Source organism: Aphelocoma coerulescens, chromosome 13, assembly GCF_041296385.1.
Source record: "Aphelocoma coerulescens isolate FSJ_1873_10779 chromosome 13, UR_Acoe_1.0, whole genome shotgun sequence".
In the NCBI taxonomy this organism is placed as follows: Eukaryota; Metazoa; Chordata; class Aves; order Passeriformes; family Corvidae; genus Aphelocoma; species Aphelocoma coerulescens.
The window spans coordinates 894,302-911,389 of record NC_091027.1 but is presented as its reverse complement, the minus strand read 5'-3'; the positions used below and the strand labels follow the sequence as shown (position 1 = coordinate 911,389).

The window sequence follows — 17,088 nt, the reverse complement described above, 5'->3', positions numbered from 1 at the left end:
GGGTGGGGACAGCTGGGAGAGGGACAGCCAGAAGCAACTGCTGGGCTGGGTGTCAGCTCTGCAGGGAGCTCCATCTCTGCATTCCTGCATCCCTGCATCCATCCATCCAACTGTGCATCCATCCATCCATCTGTGCATCCATCCCTCCATCCCTCCATCCATCCCTCCATCCATCCATCCATCCATCCATCCATCCATCCATCCATCCATCCATCCATCCATCCATCCATCCATCCATCCATCCATCCATCCCCTCACTCCAGCACCTGATCCCTGTGCTATGGTGTGAGATGGGCACAGGCAGTGCCAGGGTGGGAGAAGCCCCCCAGCAGTGGAACTCAGAGGACCAGATGATGCTCAGTGCTTCTCATCTTGCAACGTTATTAATATTAATGGTGTTTGGATTTGGTGAAATGCGTTTTTTGTAAGAAGGATTCAGTGTTCTCTGGTTCCACTGGCTCGTGGAACATGGCGAGGATTAAAATTCTGGTCTTTGCAGGCCGAGGTCGGGTCCCAACCCTTGGCCCCCAGCAAAGGCTGAGCCCAGCGTGGCCTTACGGGAGCCACAGCTCCCCAGACCCTGGCACAGACTGCCCAAGAGAGGGGAAATCAGCATTAAACATTTCATGCATCAGAAGATGATTAATTTTCTCCCAACTAATTAAAGAAATGAGATAATTTTCCACCTCCTGCTCCAGCATCCAGCAAGATCAGCAAAAAGACTCACGTTGACTTCCGAGGACTTTGCACAGTGTCATTTCATGGTTCACTTCAGCAGGATGATACATTCCTGTTGGGAAAGGGAGGTGGTGGGCTTTGCTAGGAACAAGATCATTTTTCAGAAGAAGGATGTTTACCTACATTTTCTCTGCTGCTACGGCAACTGAAAGAGAGCATTGTTGTTTTGGTTTTAATTAAAGTTTTTAGCATTCATCTCAGCCACCATATTGACTTTTTAATCTACGAATAAATATTAAAAAACACATATATTTTATACTCCCTGCTCTGCATTTATTCACTGCAACTCACAGGATTCTTTCCAGCGCCCTGAGTTACACATTTTCAGCACACAACTTAAGAAAAAAAAAAAGTAGGGCAGAAAAACCACAACATTAACCCACAGTGTCCTGAAATGAGCCTGTGCTCTGCTCCCAACGGCCTTGGTGGGTTTGGTACCTATCGATAGTGAGAAGGCTACAGCATTTCCAAAACACCCTGCAAACCTTCAACCTCTGCACACCCCCAGTGCTGCCAAGTACCACTTTTGTGTTTTCAGACTATGGGGATTGGTTCCCAGACATCCCAGATCCCACCGTGATGGGCCCCAAGGCAAAAGCACGGGCAGAGCCCAGAGTGGCCCTCGTGGATCCTGCGTGCCACGGGCTGGGGGCTGCAGACAAAAACACCGTTTGGGCTGAAAACACCACTTGGTCAGAACCCAAACAGGCTGGAGGAACCTGCTGGGTTAGAGACGTTTCCCACAAGCTCCTCAGCCGTTTGCCCTCTCTCCTGAGCTCCCCTGGGAACTGGATCCCGCCAAACTCCGCCAAGCTCTGTTTGGGCATTGGTCTGCACCAAGGCACCCAGGATTTTCAGCCTGAGCTACCTAAATATTCTCAGAGCTGCTTCCTTATGCCTAGGAATAATTAGATGCAGATGGATAAAGAGTGCAGGAGCTTCAATTTCCCCAGGAACAGGTTTTCCCTGTGAACAGCCCAGTGGGTGCCAGGCTGGAAGCATCAGTGCTGACCCGTGTGCCCCACCTCAGCGGGTGTGGGGACAAGCGTGGCGGTGCCAGCGTGGTGTTACAGGGTGGGGAGGACAGATACGGCACTGAGGAAGTGTTAATGAGGTGATAAGCTGGGGAATGGAACGACTTCTGTGGAAAGCTTAATTAAACCAGCCAAGCTCACCGGCAGACTTGCCACGGCTCTTTTCCCTTTAAGTATTCTGCATACTGAGGGAAACTTCCCTCCCCTCCCTGCACACACACAAATAAATAAATAAATGGAACGAATCAAGTCGACCATAATTCCAATTAGTCCCAGCTGTTATTTCTCCATCCTTTACGGCCCTGTCTGCAGCGCCTGGCAATCGGTTACACATGGCCTCGTGCAAGGAGACATGAAATAATTGCTTCAATCTGAGGGAAGAGTAACTAATTTTGTTCATGTTTTATTCAGAGTGACAGGGACATTACTGCAATAATTCCTGGCTTGTTCCATCTCCTCGAGAATGGTGGATAAAAAGGCATTTGCAGCTACACGAAGGGGGATGAGCCACATCTCCGGCCCAGCCTCTCCCCATCCCTGTTTATTTTTAACAGCATTCCCAAATCACACGGTAACGATGCTGCTTTTCATAGCACAGGTTCATTTTGACTAGAAGGATGAAGAGAGCTCTTCCTGAGCCAACGTGACCTGCTACTGATTTAGCAGAAATAGATGAAGCCACTGGAAATAAATGATTCTTTGGTATTTCTTCTTTTTCTCTTAAGGACAGAAAGAACGACTTTGTTAAGTCAGTCAGCAGTAAAATTAGGAAATGACTGTAAGAAAGTCTGTTGGGAGAGGACACCTTTAGATGCCAACAAATTTATTTATTGGCTGCTTATGGCCGTGCACATTGCAGCCTAACTTTAAAAAGTGTGTATTGTGATTTAGTGACCTGGCAACGAGTTAAAGAAAAAAGCTGATTTGAATTGTCACTGTTTTATAAAGGAGAGGAAGAAACAAAGCAAGGGTAAAAATAAAAGGCAAATCAAAAATGGGCCAAGACATGAAAGATGACAGAGGGTGGACTTCGATATGCACCTGTGTGTCAGCTTTTTAACGGAAAGGAAAATGATAAAAATCTTAAATAAGTTTCTTTGTACAAGCTTCAAAGTTGCCCTGATTTGAAATCTCTGGGACTGGTTAAATGTTGAGGTTTTCTCCTTCCCCCCCCCATGTATCCATTATCAGGCATTAGGAGCAAAAGACCAAAAGAAAGACCAAAATTATGGTTTTGACTACAAAACATAATATGGACACAGTCTGAAATCTTGTCCAGGAAGGGTGACAAGGAGACCCAAAGGTGTCCCAGGCCTGGGTGGTTCCTGGGCTGGTGGTTCCCAGCTCTGGTTGTTCCCCGTGTGCAGCTCGAGCACTCTGGAACTGAGAAAAAGCCCAACAGAAGGAGTTCCCAGCTAATCAGTCTGAATATTTAGTAATATGTAGTTAATAAATTAGTAAATAGATTAGTAAATGTGTTAGGGAATAAATTAGTAAATAGATTAGTAAATGTGTTAGTGTACAGGGCCTGGGAAATCTGTCAGTGCATGGGGCTGGTGGCTCAGAACGAACCCAGAGAGTCAGACAAACAGCTGAGCAAAACCAGAAGATAAAGTCCATTCCCCAAACATCAGAGTGATGAAGAAGTTAATAAAGCTTAGAAACCAGCTGAAAAACAACACATTTTTTCAGAAAGCAGCAGAGTTGGGTGGGCAGAAGTGTGTCAGGGCCTGCACACGGAGGGTCAGGTGCTGGTTTCCAGCGGTTCCTGCTGACTAATTACAGCCTCTGCAGTTACCACAGGGCTGGTACGATTCCTCAGCACAGAAACATCTTGTTCACTGAATGCTGAAATGTTTATTTATTTACCACATCTTGTTCAATAGCTGAGCAAGAAGGAGGCTGAGGCTGACCCACTTTTTGTCCCCTGAACAGTCAGATAGTCCTTCAGCAGGGAAAGGTCAGCAGAGTGCTGTGAGAGAATCCCTGGTTTGTAAAACCTCATTCTCATCCCCAGAGCTTGCCCACACCAGCTCAGGATTAGCTCAGTGCTAAAAGTTCACCAGAAGTTCTCTGTGGAAAATGTGGGAGCTACAGGCCAGAGCTGCAGGGCTGACGGGGGCTGACGGACAGACCACCCAGCTGGGAAAACTTTCCGCAGGTTCTTCTCTGCTGCATTTCCCAGTCACAGGGGTTTTACTGCAATTTAAGGGCTGAAGTAATAGGTTAAAATGAAACATTGTAGTAAAACCAAAATAAATTCCTGTATTGTATGAGTCTTGGCAATAGAGCTGAGGAAAAGTCTTGTCGGCTAAGGAAAACACTGCCATGAAATTCCTGATAAAATCTCACAAGTTGGCCATCCCCAGGCTCAACGTGGTCAGTGTCAGGTTGGAGAACAGAGGTGCACCTTGCTGACAAACCATTTCCCAGCTGGAAATGTCCCTGTTCAGACCCACGTCCCCAGGGCAAAGTTCTCCTCTCAGTGTGGCTTCTCCCGTGGGGCAGATCCAGTTCCTGCACATGCTGAGAGTTCTCCTTCCTTGTTGAACATCCCGTTGGATATCACAGGGAATGGAGCCATGTGGTCAGGCACCTTCTATTTAAGCAATTTCTCTCCTCTCCATTTTCAGAATCAAGCAGTGACTTTGAGGGTTCCAGGCAGGTCCCAGGCAGCCTCCTGTCTCTCCCAAGCCCTCCATTCCTGATCCCAAACACCAGCCCAGCCCTGTGCCCCTTTAATGTGCCCCAAACACCACCTCAGGGCTGACCAGGAGCCCCTGGAGCAGCCCACACCCACTCGGGGTCTCACTGCTACTCAAACCCGGCCAGAGCGTTGAGCTCAGCTCCAACAATGTTTTCTCTCCGTTTGTGCCTCCTGGAGCCAGGCCATGCTCTGTAATCCGGGCTGGCTGCTCGCTCCAGGCCGAGCCCCACTGGAAGGCAGCACAGACCAGTTGGCTCCAGCCTCAAAGGCGAGCTCGTGCTGGGTCGGGATCCAGCGATGCAGGACAGGCTGTGAAACCCCCAGCGCAGCTGGGTTCTGCTGCAGCCCTCGCTGACAGCCAGCCAGGAATTCCTCACCAATGTATATGCAGCACTCTCATGTTCCCTGGTCTTGCATGAACCTCCCGAGTGTCCAGCAGAACGAGCCTCTGGCACACCAGCCAGCTCTGCAGAGGGATGTGGGGTCCCCTCTGCCATGCCCACCACAGCCTGGGCTGGCTGCCACAAGGAGCAGGGCAGGGATGGGGAGAGGAATGAGGGTTTTCTCCCCAAAAGTACAGTTGAAGGTTTTTTCTTATGATCACCATAGCAGGGCTGTGTAACTGGCCCCTGGCTGGTTAGGTCTCCATGGCAGGGCTGGAGGAGGGCACCCCCACGCTGTGGCTCTGAGCTGTGCCCTGTCCCGTGGGGATGCCCCTCAGCCCTTTGCCCTTTGCCTGCAGGAATATTGAGTTGTGTTTGCATCCAGGTGCTGTCAGCGCCCATCTCACCTTGCTTCCGCTCTCCGCTGCTGAGAACATTCTTACAGATTTGTCAGGTAAGGCCTTATTCCTTTAAAAAATAAATTAGAAAAGCCATCTGGAGTATTTTTTTCAAACCAATGCGAACTCCTCCAGCTGTTGGGTGACCTCATCCTTTATTAATTTCTGTAGACTTGCATTTACCATTGAGATCAGCCCTACAAGTGTATAATTTCCTGATTTCTTTCCAGCTTTTTATTAAAGATTGGGGTTAGAGATTCGCCCCCCGAGTCCCTCGATAACCCTCCTCTCTCACAGGAGTTGTTAAGGAGCAGATGATGCATCACAGGTTCCTTTATAGCAGCAATAATTGTTCTGCTTCAGGAGCGACCGTGCCTTATATACTGCCTTTTCCTGAAATTGTTTTTCTTCTTTCCCTTATTGCTAAGGAAGATATTGGCACCAAAATGTGATTTGAGAGCTCATGTTCCCTTATTTTCTCCGTACCTGGAGCCAGTGCAGATGCGGCGTTCGCGGTGCCACCGCTGACATCTGTGTAACCCAATCCTGCCTCATAAACAGGAAGCAGAAGTGACAGCAGCAATTTCAATCGGTGCTTTTCTTCTGCTGGAACCATTACTTCGGACAGGATGTGTAAATCACAGCATGTCTGATGTGGCCAGCTCCAAGTCTGAGGCAGTGCTGAGCCCCAGCCCCGGCCTGGCTGCCTGCCCCAAGGCGCTGGGAGCTGGCGATTCCCTGGGCTGGGGGAGGAAAAGGGAGGGGACAGTCATTGCCAAAGGCCACGAGATGGGTTTGGGGTCTCTCAGCTGGGGCCCTGGGCTTCTGCAGCAGCAGAAGATTCACACACTCCCAGTGCAGGTCTGGGTTCCACACCCAACTCTCATTTCCCTGACAATCACTACAAATGGTGACATTTCACTGCTTCTGCCCTGCAGAGGTGGGAGATGCAAAGCCACCTCATCCCGTAAGGCCACACCACAGTCCAGGGTGAGAGGTGCCTGAAACTGCAGCAAAAAGGGGCTGGGGGGCTGTGTTAGTGCTGGGTGGGCAGAGGGAGGGGGAAGATGGCACTGGTGACACTGGAAACTGCCAAATTACTTTGATTTCATTGCATTTAAACACCTGCAGCCTTGAAGGGACCTTTTTTCTTTTTTTTGTCAGTTCCATATTCCCAGTGTGCATCACAGAAAATTTTAGGAGGATGTCATTCTTCTCCTCTGAAAGGCAGGGGACTGCAGCCCCTATCCCAAGGCCTGAGCAGGATGGGGATGTGGGGATGTGGGGATGTGGGGATGTGGGGATGTGCTGCCCCAGCCAGCCCAGGACACAGCCGAGGCCCTGGCAGCACCATCCTTTCTCTATGTCCTGCTCAGGAACGATGGAGAAAGGGCAGAGTTTGTTCAGGCCTTACTGGAAACACAGAGGTTGTGTTTAACACGTTAACGGGCATAAAACAAAAGGATGATTTATAAATATTTGCATCCTATAATTGTCTTTAGGAAAGATCAGCTGGGTTGAGGCGCAGCGGGGCCGTCTCTCCAGGAGGAACAGCCGAGCTATTCACAGGTTTCATTTCCACCACTCAAGCAGTTAATGGGCAATGCCTCAGTCTGATCACACTCCTGCTTCCAAATGGCACTCCACGAGGGAGCACCTCCAATCCAACATGTTCCTTCAGCCTTGTGTGTGGGAAATGACTTTCCAGACATCTGAAGGTTGCTGGGATGAGTCTTAATGTCATGGATGGTACTCCTGAGTGATGGAGGCACAGTATATGGCTCTTTGTGGGGAAGAGCAAGCAAACAGCTGGAAAACAATGTGGGCTCAGCTGCTCATCTGCCAGCTCCTGGTGGGAGCAGTGGAGGCAGCTGAGGGGGTCAGAGCTCGTCATGTCTGTGTGGTTTTCTGTACCATAACACAGGAGAGAGCTGCATCCTGGCTTGTGTTTAATTCTGAGTTTAACAAATCCATTCCAAACCGTAGCTGAGGCCAGTCTGAGGGGGTGAGCAGGAGAAGCAGTGCTGCGGGACTTTCCCCTGGCAAGGAAGAAACAAGCCTCTCAGACTGTCTTGAAGACACAAAGAGACTTACGGACATGATCAAATATTTAAATCTTCTTCTCTAGCTGTTCTCTCTCTGTTGGGAGGGGCTTTTCCAACATTGCAACCCCTCTGTAGTGGGATGCACATGAAGAGAAGCAGAAGGCTGTGAAAGAGGTGAGGACAAGGTAACCCTGTGGGTGACACGAACCCTTGGTACCATGTTTGCCTTTAGATTCCAAAGCCAGAGGAGCTTCAACACAAACTGCTGGCCCTGAGAGAGTCTGGGTGCAAATGGTGTGGCTTGGGCTTGACATCAGATCAAGGATATGGGATGAAGATCCTGCAGAGTTTGTCTAGTTCCCAGTGGTCAATACTGGAGTGCTCACCCTGCACTGACCCATGGCTGCTTCACCAGGTGGGAAAACTCGGAAGGACTTAGTGGATGGAAGAGCTGTGATAATTAAGACCTTTCCTATATTTATACTAAAATCAGCACTATGGAAAGAGGCCATAAATAATACAATATGTGGTAACAAAACAAGAGCAAAGCCTCCACCCTTCAGAGAATGAACAAAATTTGCTTCCTTCAATAAGCAACAGGAAAAAAATTGGTGCTTATCCTAAGAAGGGCTGAGTGCCCTCACCCCTCCTGTGCTGAGGGTCACCATTTACAGCACCTTCACACATTATGGGGTATTTAATGGATCCAGGGCTTCCCAGCTGAGGGATGAAGCTGCTCCCAGGGCAGCCCGTTGTGTTCTGGCCTCTCCAGTACAGCCAAGACCTCGCACTGCTCTGCTCTGACTCTGCAAAGCTTTGGCTCGGACAGAGAACCTGTTGTTGATGTGACTGTGGAAGCACCATGTGGGGTCGGGATAAAATACCAAGGGAAAATTGAAGGATTTTAATAATGCCTATTTTTATTTCTTCTAGATGCCAACCATCTGAGCTAATAGAATGTAATTGGAAGACTCAATTTAGTAATTTTCTTTATTATTATGTCTTGATGTACTTCTGTCAACTCCAAAATACTCATTACATGTAATTAGGAGGAAGATTAGAGTGCCATTAAGATGTGGAATAATGATGCAGCTCAACAAGGGCCAGTGGAAAAAACAACCCACTCAGGAAAATATCACCAAAGTGCTGAGCAGAGGAGGGCATTTAAAAAACTGATCAAGCTGAGAGCTGGTGCCAATAATGAAGATGAGACTTTGAAGTGGGACAGAGTTGATCCACTGAATCAAAGCATTTGATGACTCTGCCTCCCTCTCAAGTGAGTCCCCCGTGTTTATTTGGACGGCTGAAGTAACATTAATAAGATAATTCCCTAAGAACCACCCTCTGTGTCTTTTTCATAAACTCCCACCCCAAACAGCATAATTAATTTTGCTGTTGTACAGAAGAATAATAAGAAAAAATCCATCCTTTGGGAGGTAGGTGGTAATTTCTATCTGATGGAAATTGAGATTAGACACAGCACATAAAACTTTTTATAATTTATTCACCAGAAATTGCCGTATTATACCTATCAGAGAGCTGGTGATATGAAACTTAACAAGCTGATATTTCACTCTGATTTCCTTGAGCATGATCCAATTTATTAAATCAAAATTCTAGATTAGCTTTAATATGAAATAAGATTTTTATATTCCAGACTAATGTATGGCAGAATGTACGAACCCGATAATGGGAGTGCTGACAGGAGTTAAGTTTTGTGCGGCACCGAGAGACAAGTTCAGAATAAAAAGAAGAAATTTTCCGAAATTTATGAATATTTCTGTCGAACTGGGGGATAAAAGACGAGAAAAGAGAGCAGGTCCGTGTCTGTAGCAGCGCTCAGAGCAGCACACCACGAGGCATTACCAGTGGGGGAAGCGATTTCTGGTTCTATCATCAACTCCCCATATGACAGCAGGGGAATTATTTCAGGACAGAATTGCTTTTCCAATGGATACGGAATAAATAGAAAAAGAGCTGTTGAGAAGCCGTTGCTGTTTCCTGTCTCACCCTCTCCAGTGCCTCACTGCACGCGGGGTCCCACTGGCCCAGCACAGCACCAGGAGGTGCCGGTGGCCACCCCAATGGGTCTGGTGGCCATCCCCAATGTGTGCCAAAGGTCCTACCCAGCCAGTGGGTGCCAATGGCCACCCCTGACAGGGGCTGATGGCCACCCCCGTGGGTGAGGCTGCCCAGAATGGACCCCTGCCCCTTGCAGGCTCTGCACAGGTCTTGCATTTATTTTTTCTCTCTCTTTTCTGGCTTGTTTGTGAGTTGGGGTGATTCTGCAAGGCCCCAGGCTTTGCTCGGGCCCTCCCTTCCCCTCACTAGAGCAGGAGCACGGGTGGGAGGAGGAGAAAGCGTGGCTGGAGCAAGGGCTGCTCTCTGCCACGGGCGAGAGGAGGGTTCTCGTGGCCAGCCCTGCGCTGGGGTGGCACCCACGGGCGAGAGGAGGGTTCTCGTGGCCAGCCCTGCGCTGGGGTGGCACCCACGGGCGAGAGGAGGGTTCTCGTGGCCAGCCCTGCGCTGGGGTGGCACCCACGGGCACGGCTTTCAGAGCTGGGGACGAAGAGGCTGCGCGAGCCCCGAGCGATCTCAGACCATCCCCGAGAAACAAAGTTCTGACTGCTGAGCCATGAGGGCTCCAAGGGCTTGGGAGAGAGGAGGGAGAGGAGGTGGAGACGAGGTTTTCCTCAGGACACCTCCCTTCCCCACTGTTCCTGCACCAGCTGTGCCAGCGGCCGGGGAGCACCAAGGGCCCGGCCCAGCTCCGGCCAGCGCCGCTCGTCCCGCACGGCTGCCCGAGCCCACGGGCAGGCTCTGGGGCGCAGGGAGCCCTGTCTGCTCACAGAAGCACAGCACAGCGGCCACGGCTCCGCAGATGGCCGTCTGTTCCCTCGCTGCAGTCCGGAGCAGCAGGAGCCAGCTGGTCCCAGCCTGCGGCCGCCGGGGCAGGACACAGGCGGGCCCCGCAGGGCACAGGGAGCGCCGGTGCTGCTGACAGTCACTGCCCCGGGGCTGCGGACGGACCCAAATGCAGCTGATTAACCCCAAAATGGCACCGGTGGAGCAGCCACGCCGTGGAGCCAGCGGTGCTGCCATTCCCCGAGCCCTGCCCTGGCACTGCCAGCGCTGGGGACCGGGACCTGGCACTGTCGGTGGCTCCTGCTGCAGCCCAATCAATCCCCTCAGCTTGTTTGTAAGTATCTGTGACTCACAGACGTTTTTCCTGCTCCTTAATTGCCAGTTTCCTGAGAAACCATCGCAGGCAGCCAATCGGCTGCAGAGTTCTGACTTAGCGACTGGAGACAACTGGGAAAAATAAATCCAGCGTTATTGGTAAATTGAACGGCACTTTCCTAAGTACAGCACGTATTTATAAACAACACATCTGCAGGAACCGAGAGCCCCCTCGCTCTGCTGGGGGAGGTCTCCGAAGGTCTGATCCTGAGCAGCAGCGCCCACTGCCCTCCCTGCCCTCCCACCCTCGGTGTGATGCACGGAGCGGGTACCAGTGGCCCGTGCCTGGGGAATGGCTTTGTCCCCTTCCCTGCTCCCCTTCTCTTCTCGGGGGCCCGGGGGACTCGCCCGGGGTGCTGGGGGTGCACACCTGGGCACAGCAGGCAGGGGACGGGCACAGCGGCCTGTTCGGGCAGCATCCCGCTGTCCCTCTGTCCCGCCGGCTCTCCCGTACATTACTTAATCCTGATTTGAATCCTGTATCTCCCAAACCATTCTGCCTTCCTAAGAGCCCGTACGGATTGGTGCAGCAATTTTAATAAACAAATTGAAATCCTTGGAGAAGCCACAATACAGTACTGGTGATATTATTCAGCATTATTATAAAAGTGATGCACAAGATCTAAATAAGAGAAGAAATCTTTGCACTCAGTATTAGTCACTGCTCAATTACAGCTCGATTCAAAGCCATTCATTGGTACAAAGAAATCAGCCTGTGAAGTAGCACAGACTGCGCCTTCCTTTATGCTTTTAGTGCGTGATGCTGTTTGGGAAGCTGGGAAGTCTTTTTTAGTAATCAAAAAAAGCCATTCTAATAGTTGGTAAAAGGCTAGGAAACACAGAGATGGTTGATTTTGGAGGAGTTCACAGGGAAACTGGGGGAAAGGATATAAAAAAATCTAATGGCAAAAAGCTGAGGCTGAGCTGGAGGAGTGGCAGCACCTCACCAGCTGCGTGACACACTCGTGACTCAGGCAGGCAGGGAAGTGGAGGGCTGGGCACTGGGAATTTGTGTCCCCGGAGCAGCAGCAGCGCTGTCCCCACGTCCTGGCTCCCACAGCCCATGGCAGAGCTGCCTGTGCCCAGCACAGCCCTGGAGACTCCAAAGATCCACCGTGAGCACCGTGGGCAGGGGAATCCTCTGCTCCCTGCAGCGCTGGAATCGGACCTGTACGAAACTGCCCCAGCCTCCTCCTGCTGCTGGCACAGCTGGGAAACTGAGGCAGGAGCCAAGGGACTGGCTGAGGGGCAGGCGGGCAGGAATTCTGTCTCCCTTCTGTTGGGGTGGTGAGCAGAGGTGGGTGTTGGTGGGGACTGACCACCCTGGCAGTGCCGGACAGTCCCTGCCAGGCCCGTGCCCACAGAGCCAACGCCAACACCAAGGGCTGGGGATGAGGAGCTGGGGCACCCAATCTCCCTCCCTGGAGCTGCAAGTCCCTCTCTGTTGGGAGAAGAATCATCTGTCTAGAATTCACATCTCTGCCTCAAATGCTCAGGAAACCTGTGTGCTTTGAGCACAGAGCAGGCAAAGTCTACTTGGAGTAATTCCAATGAGGGGTCTTGGAAATGAGGAGTTCAGTTTCTTTCTTCCCCCACAGCAAATCCATCATTTTTCTGCAGGTGACACTTAATCTTTGTGTTTGCCCTCAGAGCCAGAGCTCCCACTGTAGTTCTGATCAAGATCAAACTAATTTCAGCTGGCCAACACTCACCATTTGACGTTCCACCTGTTTGAAGCAAAATTGGAACTGGTATTTATGATGAAGATTAGCTCATGGCCATTAAGTGCTCTGGGCTGAAGATGGATATTTGCTGTCAAAGTGGTGGTGGTGATTTATCTCAGAGCAAAGTTCCCTCAGCTCTCTGAAGTGACTGCCACAAAGCTCTCCTGGCACGAGAAACCCGGGAATGTTCCTGAGCTGCATTTTTGCAAAGCTGAAGAACTGACCCTGAAATGCTTTTGCAAAGACAAGAAGGGAGATCTGGCTCTTTCCCTTTTTCAGCCTGAGCTGTCTGAATCACTTGGTACTGGAGCAGTATCAAACAGATGGGAGAAAAAAAGACAAGGAAATAAATTTTTTTCTGCAGTCTTCATTGGTCAAAGAAGATGGGGATTAAAACAAATCTGACAGTTGCAGAAAATTCAAACCAGGTCCTAAGCTCAGTATTTAAAACTTGCCCTGCGAGTGACGGCAGCCGCAGCCCATCCGTGCTGGGTCAGCCCCCGTGGCCCAGCGCTTCCAGAACCTTCTCTCTGCCACAAGCAGGCTGAGCTGGGGCTCAGTGAGGCTGGAGAGGGACCTGTCCAGCTGCAGACCGTCCCCCAGTGTGGGGCAGGGGGCGAGGGGAGCAGAACCACGCAGGGACAGTGGGGCCGTGCCCACCTCGCTGTGTCACCACTCCCAGCAGTGCTGGCCTTGTTTCCAGATTAAATCAGATGGGAGTGCATGGATCTCTTCACACTCTTAAAAACCGGTTCAGTTTGAGTGTCTGATTTCCCACATCCCAGACTGTCTGCAGTGCAGATTCCAGTGGGAGCAGGACGCCATGGGAACAGGGTATTGATCACATCCTTCAGATCACTTGAGCAAGAGATTTCCAAAAGAGAGACTGTTCCCTTCTGTCCCACGGCAGCATTTTTGAAAATCTACCACATTTTTCTTTCTAAATAAACCAGCCCAAACTGCCTCCAGAGGCTTTTGCCATCCTTACATTTACTCCAGCAGAGTAATCTTCTAGGAAGATAAAATACCAGAGCAACTCAGGGAAGTACTGAGCAGACAGGCACAAACCTAAAGATGGATATCCAAGTTCAAGCCTTTCAAGCCCAGAAAATAAATCACAATGACAACAGTCCCAAAACATCTGAAACCCTTGGACTTATGAAAGCCAGAATATCGTAAGTTAATACATTTCCAGCTCAGATGTCTGGAACCATGAGCTGTGTTTCATACTGCACACAGGCTGCTGGTGCCTCCAGCCCCATCCCGAGGAACGGAGGTGGAACACAAGCAGGCAAGCAGGTAGGAGCTGTGGGGTGGTGGTCAGGGGAGCTGTTCTGCCCTTGTCAGCCCTGGGAGGAGCCCACATCTCCTCCAAGGTTATGCCCTGTGTAATGGAGCACCTCTCCTCAGCAAGGGCTTCCCACCCTGCCACCCTCAGCTTCGCCTGGCAGGAGGGCTCTGGGATCCTCCTGTAGGATGACGTACAGAGCCCACACTGTACCTAAACACACACCTCTGTTCCTGGAAAATGCTCTTGCAGAGGATATTAAAACTGTCTCTTCCAATTCAGTTCAGGGACTCTCTAACCAGTATGTCAATAAGGCCACATAATAATAATCAGATGTTTCAGCTTGGCCCAGATCCGTGAGCTCCTGGAGAGCAGCCAGGCTGCTCTCATTCATGGAGGTCAGATGCCAGCTCAGAATGAGGAGTGATGGTAAAAGCCAAATCTCTTCAGTTTTATCTAGAAGTTAAAATTAGGAACCAAACCAAAATACATGTTCTTGGGCAAGGTCATATTGATTTAGTTTAGGTTTGGTTACAGAGGTTGGAATAAAATACATGAAGATATTTACTGAACATAAACTGTATTCAGTCCTGCCAGGGAAAAAAAACCCTGGAGTCCCATTTTCCTGACACCTTTCCCAAGTCCTCAGCTCTGTGCCTCCACCCTCAGACAGCCCAGGCACCAGGACCACCTCTGCCCCATGCCTTGGCTCAACTGAGCCGCTCATTTGTCAAGTCCAAATGCTCCGAATTACAGCTGATCTACAATGGGACGGAGGCAAAACCTCCATGTAGAGCAGTTTGATGTTTACAGTCAAATTGCAGCTACTGACATTTTAGTTGCTGAGCTGAGAATATGTGATATAATTGGAGTTCTTTATTTCCTTCTGATTTCTACAGGCTCTGCACAGAGGGATGTGTGACTTCCCTGAGGGTTGTCCTTCAGAGGCCATGCCCTTCCTGGCATTCATGTCACCTTTGTTATCACTGAGCACAGGCAGTCAAAGGCGCTCAAGCACCAAAGGCTGGAGAACTGGGAGGAAGCTGAGAAGAAGGAGTTCAGGGAATGATGTTCTGAAAGGAGAAGAAACCCCATTAATACAATCACCGGATTTTTCAGGTGCTGGAGGCACAGAATAATTAAAAGGTCATACAGTGGCAATGAGTAAAAGTGCACCAAAATTTGTGTTAATCTCATCATTTGATTGCTTCTCTATTTAGACTTACACTAAATGTAAACAAGCAAATGGAAGAGAGCTCCTTCTGAAATTCCAGCCTCAGTATAAATTCACCATCAGTCACTAAAGCAACTGGAGCAGTGCAGGTGCCCCAGCGACTCTGAACTCTGCTTTATACCTCCTGCAGATGGGGAGAGTGCTGGGTTATATTCAGAATAAATGCTCAATGAACAGCAATTTCCATAATTTTGCCTCTATTCCATTATCACACCACTGCTCCCCACTGCTCAGTAGCATTTCCTTAGGCCTTTCACAGGGTACTCTGTTTAAATTACCTTTAAAAACTTATTTCTTTGCACACTTATCACATCTTTTTATATCCACCTGGCTTGTGCAGATGGAAGAGGAGGTAATTCAATACTGGCATCAAAGGATGGGCAAGAGCTGTGGGTGTTATGACTTTGCTGATGGCAGAGGGTTGCAAACACAGCGTGTGACAGTGGTCTGCTCAAAGCCGAGACTAATCACTCAACCAAGCTCAGCTAATTGCATTGATTAGCTCTGCATTGACGAGTCAGTTACTGGTGAATTGTTTGTGTCTCTCTCCTGAAGCATCCCTTGGATTTGGGAGACAGTAACAAGTACTCAGAGCCAAACAAAGCTGTTTTCATTTGACTTTTACCCAGGCTTGATCCCAGTGCTGGGTGTCCAGGCAACAACTGTAAAAAGCAATTTAATGTTGAATTTTAACTGCCATAAAGATTCTGGTATAGTGTTTCAGTTTGGTTATTTTAGCAAACATAATTATTTAGAGGATGCACATCAATGTTATTTATTACTCTGTAACTGAACCCTGAAGGACTTGATTCTGTTCTTCTGTTACTTTTGCAGGGGGAACCTCCGAGCTCTGCTCCTCATGTACAAACACTGACATGAAATCCATGTGGAATCTGCCTCTACCGAAATTACAGCTTGCAACAAAAACTGTCTTGGATTCGAGGACTGGGGCGAGCAACAGTTTGAAATAATCGTCCATCACACAGGAAAACATTCAGCTGTAAAGCTGAAGGAGAAACCTTCAGGCATGAAGCTGCATAAACACGTTGGCTGAGGTCCACCATTAAGATTGTCAGAGTAAATATTAAAGAGAGTTTTGTATTCAGCTAAAATATCTGTTTACAGATTTCTTTTGCTGAAGCCGCATATTGTACAATGAAATGAGAGCTCCAAACCCATTTCTGTTCTAATAACTTTATAAACTCTGCTATATATTTTATGGAATTTGAATGTATGAGTGGTTGGCCCAGAACTCCTTCTGCAGGAGATTATTGGGAGAAAACATTACCATATGTCAGGAGAATGGCAACATCCCATCGATACTCGAGAGGATCCCAGCTCAGCCCAGCTCTGTGTTTATTCTGTGGCAATGTTTCCATACCTCGTATATTGGTACCTCTGCTTGTGCAAACAACATTATGGCCATGGTTGTCAAAGACACTTAGAGGATTCCAATGAAAATAAAAGTGAATTTCTTCTTCCATATTTCCAAAAAGTCCTGCTCCTGCTAGCACAGCTCTGCTGGTGGGAGAGCCCAGGCCATCACCCCTGTGCCTGCCCGGCTGTCCTGGCCACAGGCTGTCACAGAGCCCTGGCCCAGGGGTTTTCTGTGTGTTTGCCTGGGTGGGGTGCCCATGGCACACCGCTGAATCCACAGGGCTCGCTTCCAGCAGCTCCAGGTTTTCCACAGAGAGCAGTGAGGACCTCGGCTTTACCTTCTGGCCATGCTGAGCCCCCAGAGCTCTGGCATCTGATGTTCACTGAGAGGGTGCTCAGGGTTCAGTTGTTTTCCTCCTCTGGACATCTGTGTGTTCTTCCCAACTCTTCAGCCCACACCACCCCTGAGCTGCCACGGAGACTGGGGGGATCTCTGCCCTCCCACCCTCAGTCCGGGGGCTTGGGAAGGGGCACAGAGAGCTGCTGCCATGGAGGGGAATGTGATCCATGGACTGCCTGGCCCAAAATGCTGGAGAGGTGACAGCTCAGTGCTCACAGAGAGCAAACTTCCCATGCACAGAGCACAGCTTTCCTTTGCTCAGCAGTTTTTATGGCACTTTTTGAACCAAACCAAGCCATGCAGCTGCACATCATTCCAAACCCATTTGCAATTATAGTTTCTCGCATTGTAGAATTGCAAAACCCAGTAACAAATGGCTTAATCAGACCTTTGTCTCCTAAAGGAACCAATGAGGTGTTTTCCCAGCTGCCCCAAAAGACACCTGAGCACGAGTGGCCAGAGGTGTTTAGGACACTACACACAGCTGGCTCAGGGTTTGGCTTTGCTGTCAAAAAAGACA

The 17,088-nt window shown here is 49.5% G+C and overlaps 1 long non-coding RNA gene across 1 annotated transcript; it reads left to right on the top strand.

Annotated features, from left to right (window-relative positions):
• Window positions 1-10,400: 10,400 nt before the first annotated feature.
• LOC138118405 (uncharacterized) lies at window positions 10,401-15,880 on the top strand. The gene is made up of 3 exons (XR_011155115.1): window positions 10,401-10,504; window positions 14,457-14,676; window positions 15,626-15,880. It is a non-coding gene; the product is annotated as an uncharacterized lncRNA (long non-coding RNA).
• Window positions 15,881-17,088: the final 1,208 nt, after the last annotated feature.